Here is a 9344-nt window from a genome sequence, read left to right on the forward strand (position 1 = left end):
AGGGTGATGGCATTAATTCCTCCCTTTGGATTGGGTAATGGTTGAGAGGGGATTCCAGTGGTGCTTGAAGGTTGGTTACTGGAATTTTGTGCTAAACCAAGTTGTGTCATAAAAGCTTGTAGAGTAAAGGTGAAGCCATTCAGACTGGCGTTAATACTGTTCACGATGGTATTTTCCATGGCCAGTTGTCTTTTCTCAAAAGCTTGTAATAATTCTTCATTAGAAGATACAGAAGAATGAGTAATTTGAGAGGTTTGCTGCTGATTGTTCGGTGGTCCTTGGTTTTGCCTCAGGTGAGGTGCTCGGTATGGTTGATTTTGCTGCCTGTTGTTGTAATTATTCCACCTCTGATTTCCTTGATTATCTCTGCCTCCCCTATTATTGTTATCCCTCCAATTCTGGTTTGAATTGTCCTGCCATCCATGGTTATTATTTCCACTTTGATTGTACCCTTGGTTGGGGCGGTCATAGAAGTTGTGAGTGGATGCCATCATGTTGTCTTCTTGTTGGAGCTGCGGGCATTCATCAGTGTAATGGCTGTAATCAGCACAAATTCCACAAATTTTTTGTGGAACTAGTTGTTGGTTTTGCTGCGGTTGAGTTTGCTGAGCTTGTTGATTTAACTGCATTTGCTTCAGCAGATTGGTCATTTCACAGATGCTTCGATTTAGAGCAGCAGTCTCTATGCCAGAAGATACTTCTGCAACGGCCCTTGAATGGCCTTACTTCTGTCTGTGGTTCCGAGTAGATTCAGCTAAATCACTGATCAATTGCCAAGCTTCATCAGTGGTATTGTACTTCTTCATAGACCCATTGCTGGCACTTTCCAATATAGTCTTATCTTGGGGTCTCATACCTTGTGTGACATAGCTGAATAGCACGATCTTGTCAATCATGTGGTGGGGGCATGCTTCCAGAAGATTATTGAAGCGCTCCCAGTATTCAAAGAGAGTCTCATTGTCATCCTGAACAATTGTAGAGATATCCTTCCTCAGTTTATCAGTAACTTCAGATGGGAAGAATTTCTCCAGGAACTCTTTTCTGAGTGTATCCCAGTTGGATACATTTGCTAGAGGTTGAGTGTAGTACCACTCTCTTGCTTTTCCCTCAAGAGAGAACGGAAAAGCTTTCAGCAGAATTGAAGTTTCATCAGCGCCATCACGCCTGATAGTAGAACAGGCTGCCTGGAAATCTCTCAAGTGCTTGATAGGCTCTTGAGCAGGTAGGCCATGAAACTTCGGCATCAAATTTAGCAGTGCGATCTTTATTTCAAAATCTGTAGCTACCGCTGGATGATGCGCTTGAAATGGTTGCAGTGTAAAATCAGGAGCTCCTTCCTCCTGAATGGTAATTCTTCTAGCTGCCATGTTTTCTGCACGTAAAACAACTGAATCAGTAGAACGGGGGCTGGTTTCTTCCTCAGATTCACTTTCAGATCTGCCCTCAGAGCGGACTAACCTACGCTGTTCTCGCCTTATTCGTGAAATTGTTCTTTCAATTTCAGGATCGAATATTAGCAAGCGCAGATCAGGAAGTGAACGTGTCATTTGACAGAAGAAACACGCAGCTCATAGTAGTAAAATTAAAGAAAATGCAAATAAATAAATTCTAATTAATAAAATAAGCACTCTATTGCAACTCCCCGGCAACAGCGCCAAAAATTGATGAGGTGCAGAAGCTGGTGAATTAAAAATTTATTAAAATGGTTACGTTGCAAGTATAGTTCTTAACTCACCGAAAATCTGCCTATCAATTTAGAAATATGTCACTGAAAGTTTAAATTAAAATTACTGGGAGTTTTAAGTCCCAGGTCGTCTCCCAACGAGTTGCAGAAAAATGTGCTGTTTTATTAATCAGATATTACAAAACGAGTTGAGCTAAGTAAATTGGGATTTAAATTGAGGAATTTTAACTAATAAAAATAAGAGGCCTTGACTGGGAATTGATTGGTTAGAATCTCTATCATTGATGGTGTGATTGTAAGATTAATTTATAATTAATAGTTGTTCTGTCTGGTTATCCCTTACTATGTAAGAGAAAGTTAAACAAGTGGAAATGCCAGATCTGTTCACAAGTTGCAACCCACTTAGTTCAAAGGGATTGGCGTCGGTGACAGGATAGCAATCTAACATTTAACCCAATTACAAATTTTTCTTTCAATCCTTCCAACTCAAGAGTTCCTTTTAATCAACTCCCCATCAAGTAATGAAACTACTCACGCATTGTAAATAAAGAATCCATGGCACATGAAAGGGAATTAAAAGAAGACATGATTATTGGAATGGAATTTAAATTAAAAAGAAATAATCCTTGCATTAATTAATCATAAAGATATCTGAATGGCAAAATTGAACATAACAAAGAACATGGAAGAATAAAACCAAGTTAAGAGAACAAACTAGAGTGATGAAGTCTTGATGAAGAAAATAACTCTTCTTAATGTTCCAATGCTAAGATCAATTGAAAATTAAAATTCTAAAAACTAGAGAGAAAAACCTAAGAGAGTGAAAAACTAGATCTCCCAAAACTCAATGAATGTCTCTTGTTTCTGCATATTCTCTGACTCTAGTCTGCTGTTCCAGGCCGAAAACTGGGCCGAAATAGGGTCCGAAGTCGCTGGTTTCAGATTCTGCAGTTCATGCAGATCACACATGTCACGCGATCGCGTCGTCCATGCAGACGCGTCGCTGGCGCTTTTCCTCTTCACGCATTCGCGTCGTCCACGCTACTGCTTGCTTATGCTTTCCAATCCGCGCGGCCGCGCAAGCCATGCGACCGCGTCACTGCGATTTGCGCTCCTTTGCACGGTCGCGTGAGCCATGCGACCGCGTCACTTTTCGCTGGTTATCTCCTCAAACTCTTGTGTTCCTTCCATTTTTGCTAGCTCCCTCTCCAATCTCCGTCTCATTCATGCCCTATAAAGCCTGAAACGCTTGACACACAGATTACGGCATCGAATGGAATAAAGGAGAATTAAAATTAAATAATTAAAGTCTCTAGGAAGCAATTTTCAAACATGTAATAAATTCAGGAAGGAAATCTAAATGCATGCTAAATTAATGAATAAGTGGGTAAGGATCACGACAAAACCACACAATTAAACACAATATAGACTATAAAATAGTGGTTTATCAGGATTCAAAGAAGAGTTCAAGCATAAGCCACCCTAGCAAGGACTCCACCAAACTGTCCAACTTAAGGACTTAAACTAAAATTGCTAGGTGGGAGACACCCCACCATGGTAAACTCTTTCCAGTCTCTTCTAATTTTGTTTAATAAGTGATTTGAGTTACCATTGTAGGTAGGTTTTCATTTCATAATTGGTTTGTTTGTGTAAATTGGTTGCTAGCATATTAACATGTATGTTGTGCTTAGTAGTAATGGAATAAATCTCAAAACCAACTTGCATTTTATAAAGTGTGTGGTTTTTGATTGAATAAGGAGTTGTAGGCACTGTAGGGAGTTTTGGGCATTTTAGAGCTTTTGGGCAATTAAAAAAAAGAAGGGTTGGTGCGCGCGCACGCTGTACGCGCACGCACCAATAAGCGGATCAGCCCATACATTTTCCAGAGAGTTGGGCCTCCCTTGAGCCTGCATTAAGCTCCTGACCCAACCTTCGTCGCGCGGACGCACACTACGCGCCTACGCACCCATGAGTCTATTAGGGAATACGCGTGCCCGCGCACATGCCGCGTGTGCATCGATCCATTGACGCGGCATCCAGGCCAAAATCCAGAGAGTTGTGCAAACCCTAGGCTCGCGTTAAGCTTTTAGCCCAACTCGTCCCACACGGACGCGCACAGCATACGCGCGCGTCCATGCACTTTTATGCGACAGCACGCGAACGCGCACTTACCGCGTATGCATCCCTCAGCTGCTGGCACCAACCCATATATTTTCCAGAGAGTTGTGCTGGCGTTGGGCCAGCACTAAGCCTTTAGCCCAACTCGAAGTACGCGGATGCGCGTAGTACGCGCACGCATCTTTGCAAGATTACCCAAGGTACGCGTAAGCGTACAGTACACGCTCGCGTCCATCCCTAAATTCTTCAATGCACGTGGACACACGTTTATGAAGTTTAAATTATAAAAAATTGAGCTTATTTGTTATAATGTATTTGCATAAGAATGATTATTATTTTATCTTTATTTTTTTAATATGTAATATTCTGCTGCATTACATTCATATTAAAAGAAGATGTGTACTATTATAAAATTAATGGGTATTTATTAAAAGTATTGGAATACCTTAAATTTTAACCTAATTAATTTAATATAACCACAAAAAACAAAATAAGTGAATAAAAATTTATAATATATATCTTAAAATTAAATTTATTTTATTCATCACATTTTTATTGTTTACATATAAATCGGATAGTAATAGTACATTGTCTTGTGTGGCTGTAACTTTAAAAAAGATGTTAGAATAATTTTTTTTAAAGAATTTTATAAAAAATGCAAGTAATTTAATATTTGAATATCACTTAAAAAAAATTTACGTATGGTACTAAGATATAAAAATATATTTTGTTTATTTATTATGTTTTATAAAAAATATTTTATATCTACTAAATATGTTTGAATATAATAATATAAAATGTTATTTACTTATTTATTATGTTTTGTTTAAAAGTAATTTTTTTAACTCGACAAAATTTATCGTACACACTAAAATTTGTTAAAAGATGTAAATGTTAATTAAAAAATATTTTGCAAACAACATAATTACATATAAACATGCATTAAATTATCCTTAATTAAAATATCTATTTTTTATTGACCTATGATGTACTTTTAAAGGATTAGTATTTAAGGTACTATATTAATGGATAACAATAAAATTCTACTCTAAAATTTTTCATTACAGAATTTCTCTAAAAATGTTTAGAATTGCAAATAGAACTTGATTAGAAACTCTTTTAAGCTTATATTTATTGTTTATTTAATTATTTTATTATGTAGTGATATTATTTTTTATAAAAATTAAATGTTTTTTTTACTATTGTATTGACTCTCAAAAATCACTCCTTTTTTTACTGTTGTGTATTCTGCATGGCCTATCAAAATAAAAAACCAAATCGTTCACATGCTATTAAATCCCAAAAGATATAAATTCATGGGAAAATATTATTTGAAAACTAAATATAAGTAAATAAATGACAAAAAATCTTAATTACCTATAGCAACCATCTATGACTGGGAATGGGGCCATATAAAGAAGTTTCATAGCTTGCAGAGTATGGTTGCTATCTCCTCCAAAAAATGTAGAACTTGAACATTCACAAAGACAATGTCCATAGTAGTATAATTCCTGAATGATTAAATTGAATAATGTGTATACTAAAATTATAGACTTTATATCTTCTTGAGACAATTGTGGATTTTTTGTCTCACTCCAAAAGTGTATATTTTTAACATTCACCTCCACAGAAGTAGCTATTGGAGTCTATTCATATAAAATTACAAAAAGTTGGTTCAAAATTAACAAAAGTATAAATTTCATATAAAAAACAAAGTTAAAACGTACATATTAACTCAAAATATCATGACATTAGTTGTTTAGTCTAGAAAGTAATAATAATTCTGTCAGTAATAATAAATTCTTGTGTTACCTGATCATTTGAAATGCTAACAGATTCAACACCATCTTCAAATTCATCTTCGCTGACCATTATATCGTTATGTTGAACATCTTTTTCAACAGTTCTATCTATGAATTTCCTTTTTGTGTGACCAGTTTGATCACAATTAGAACATTATCACCTTTTATTTTTATCTTTTCTAACTTTTAGTGCACCTTTGGATTTTGCAATAGTAGGATCACCAACTTTCTTGCCTTTTTCCAGTGAAATAGTCTGCTCCAATTTCGCTTCCAAGTCTTTTGTCACTCTACAAATTTCATTCATTGTGTAGCGAAAATGAGACAATTTTCTGCCTTCTAAGTATACCATACGAGAACTAGCAACTGATAATGAACTTATCCACATCAGAATGCTCCTTTTTTCATCCTATTTTTTGTTTATGTTACCTTGATCATCGTCAATTTTTTAATGTCTTTAGTCCATCTTTTCGGTACAAGAGTTTTTGGCAATTTCTTGACCTGTTCCCGTTTAATCACACAAAACATATGAGAACATGGAATGCCACAACTATCCCATCTTTGACATTGACACACCATTTTTTGAGTATCTTGATCACATAAATAATATACTCATGATCAGGTCTTCCATACTTGATAATCTTGTACTCTATAGTTGTTAAAGGACTACTAGACCACACAATATCTAAAGCTGCCACACCTTTAATCTCTTATAATATTTCCCAAAATATCTCCCTAGTATACACTGACGCAGCATGACGCTCAAGAGAATGTAAACCTATTGTGGGCATATGTTCTCCATTTATTGTTTTGAATTCAGCAATAATCTCATTATTTCTGTAGTCCCTTAAAGCACGTTCTAGGTTTTGCACCAATATTCCAATAAAAAAAGGTTTTGCACCAATGCAAGTATACTATCCCTTGAGTCAACAAAGCTTTTAATGAAAGAATTTATGCCTTCACATCTGGATGTAGTTCTAAATCCAGCGCAAAACTTGCTACTCAAATAAGCAGTAGCCCGTTGTTCTTTCCTTCCATATTGTTTCTCCACCCAGTCGTTTCCTAGAAGATTAAACCTTTCAACCATGTCATGTCAATACTCTTCAAATTCATCACATCCAAATTTGGCATACAAGCATTTCTTAAATTCCTCTAGGTCCTTGATATGAGATACTGCATTTTTATACAGATGCCAAGCACATAATCTGTGGGTAGCATTTAGAAAAACTTCTTCAATTTCACTCTTCATGGCATTATCACCATCCATTATGACAAGACCCGGATGCTTATTCATCATCGCCTCTGAAAAGTTATCTAGTAACTTGTATGATTTTGTTTGTTTATCTGCTAGCAAACTGAAGCCAAAAATACAAGTTTTGGCGATAATGGTTTGTTCCTGAAAAGATAACTAGCGGCCTATTATGCTTATTTTTTCTGTAGGTAGAATCAAATGCTAGAACATCACCAAAATATTGATAGTCAAATTGACTTAAATTATCTACCCAGAATAAATGCTTCAATTTATTGTCATCTGTTAAACTATGTCTCACAATCATCATAGGTTCATCCTCTGCATTTTCATGCAAATAATTAAGAGTTGCATTTACATCTCCTTCAATGATCTTTGAATGTAGATTTCTTTCAATATAGTTATCCAAATCTTTTTTTGTAAAACCAGCAAATTCATAACCACCAGCTTGTCCAGCAATAAGACCCATGATCTTCGAAGGTGGGAGGCCATGTCTATGCATGCTATCCACTTGTGCTTTGTCTGCATCTGTCATTGTACGATGATTTGAAATTTGGTGAACAAATTTAAGCAGTATCAAAGGATAGTTATGATCCTCCACAATCTTTCTGACTTTCCACATTGAACAACTCGTCAAGATAAATTGACAACATTGTATTACAATTTGTTCTGGTCGCAGGCTTCTGCTTTCTTATCTTACTAGTAGTTGCGTAGCGTTTCTTCTCTCTCACACATACTCTGTTGCACAAGAATTTACGTCAAACATAACTGCCAGTACTATCAGCAGTAGTATCCCCCTTTCGAACTCCAAACTCGACACACTTGGCATACCTTACATAACATTTGTTAGCTTCTTCATAACTTACAAATTTCTTATTCAAAGAATCATTTGCACTCAAAATAGCTGCCTTCTAACCATCAGTAGTTTTATCATTGCCGTTTTTATTTTCCTCCTCCTCTATATAACATTCATCCTCTTCAGAATGTGACATATTTTTCATATTTTTTCCTTACCTACGTCAGTATTAAAATAAAATAACTTATAAAATTGACAAATTACAATAATATAATCTCATGGTTTATTTACTATTGTTCTCGTATCCTTTCTACTAGTGACATAAATTTTTTAACAAATAGACTATAAAAATAAATGAGAAGATATATTAAATTTAGTTCTAAACATCATTTTAGTCATATACCTTAATAATATTATATAGGTCAAATTTTGTTATGATTAATGTTAAAGTTTAAATTACTTTTAATAAGTTGTTAATAACTTAAAATATGTTTCTATAAAGTCAATACTTTGCTTCAAAGGATTCTTTTCAAGAAAAAATATACACAAGTTAAACCTATATTAAGATAAAAATCTAAATCCCAAAACACTATTTTATTCTTTACAAATGTTATTGTGACAAAATTAAAAAAATACTCAGACCTAGTACTACACTATAGTTATATTTGGAGTATTTTGGATTATATATGTTTTCTTTATCCTAGTACTCATGGTTGGTACTAAAATTTTAATCATACCAACTTTAAATTTATATATATAAAATAATTTCATTCAAATTCTTAAAATTAACCTCTTAAAATTAATTTTTTCTACTCCTTAACCATTTCAAATCATCATCAAACTAAATAAAGAGGATAAGATAGGTTATATTCCATTAGTGAGGTATTCAATTGAAAAAAAATAATTTATTTTTCTTTAATAAAATATAAATATTAAATTAGAGTACATATTTTATTACTCCTTAATTCAATATCCTCTTTGTGAATTAACATATTTCTTAAAATATAATACGAAGACTAGATTACATCTTTGTTAATATAAAATGCATTCATCAAAACTAGCTGAGTTTAAATAAGAATACAAAGAGTACAAACATCTTTAAATATTAAGCTTAAATGTATATACAATTCAATTGATGTAGTTCTATTGAAAAAATTATCTCTATCTTTATAATAGAGTTAAATCTCATACAATAAACTATTATATTTAATTGGGTATTTGTATGGACAACACCAACAAAGTTAATTTTTACATATTGTTGATATTAAATCAACACTTACTACAATCATATTTCACAAATTATTTATAAAAAAAGCATAACTCAGTAATTCAATACTTGTAGGATAAATGTACTAACTTTACCTATAATGATTTGAATCTGAAAAGTAATGACAATTCAATCAGTCTCTGTATTGACCCTAGACAAACTTGTAAACAGTAGAACTCCCAAAATTATTATCTAACATCCAATCAATTTCATCCTGAACATCAAATGGTGTGATGACATGAACAATTACGTATTTATTAAATAATTTTCATCATTTATAGGGGAGTGAATAAAAACATAAATTAAGAAATACATTTGAAATAATAAATTTGATTAAGAAATATAAATAAGAGGAACATACCCAATTGAAATTTTGATATTAGTTTTGAAAAAGGGATTGGAAGAGAACGAATTTTAAGTGTGAAACGAAG

The 9344-nt window shown here is 33.7% G+C and overlaps 1 non-coding gene across 1 annotated transcript; it reads left to right on the forward strand.

Annotated features, from left to right (window-relative positions):
• The first annotated feature begins 890 nt into the window (after nt 1–890).
• On the forward strand, nt 891–998 carry LOC127743015 (small nucleolar RNA R71). The gene has a single exon (XR_008004345.1). It is a non-coding gene; the product is annotated as a small nucleolar RNA R71 (small nucleolar RNA).
• Nucleotides 999–9344: the final 8346 nt, after the last annotated feature.

This window comes from Arachis duranensis, chromosome 1, assembly GCF_000817695.3.
Source record: "Arachis duranensis cultivar V14167 chromosome 1, aradu.V14167.gnm2.J7QH, whole genome shotgun sequence".
Classification (NCBI taxonomy): domain Eukaryota; kingdom Viridiplantae; phylum Streptophyta; class Magnoliopsida; order Fabales; family Fabaceae; genus Arachis; species Arachis duranensis.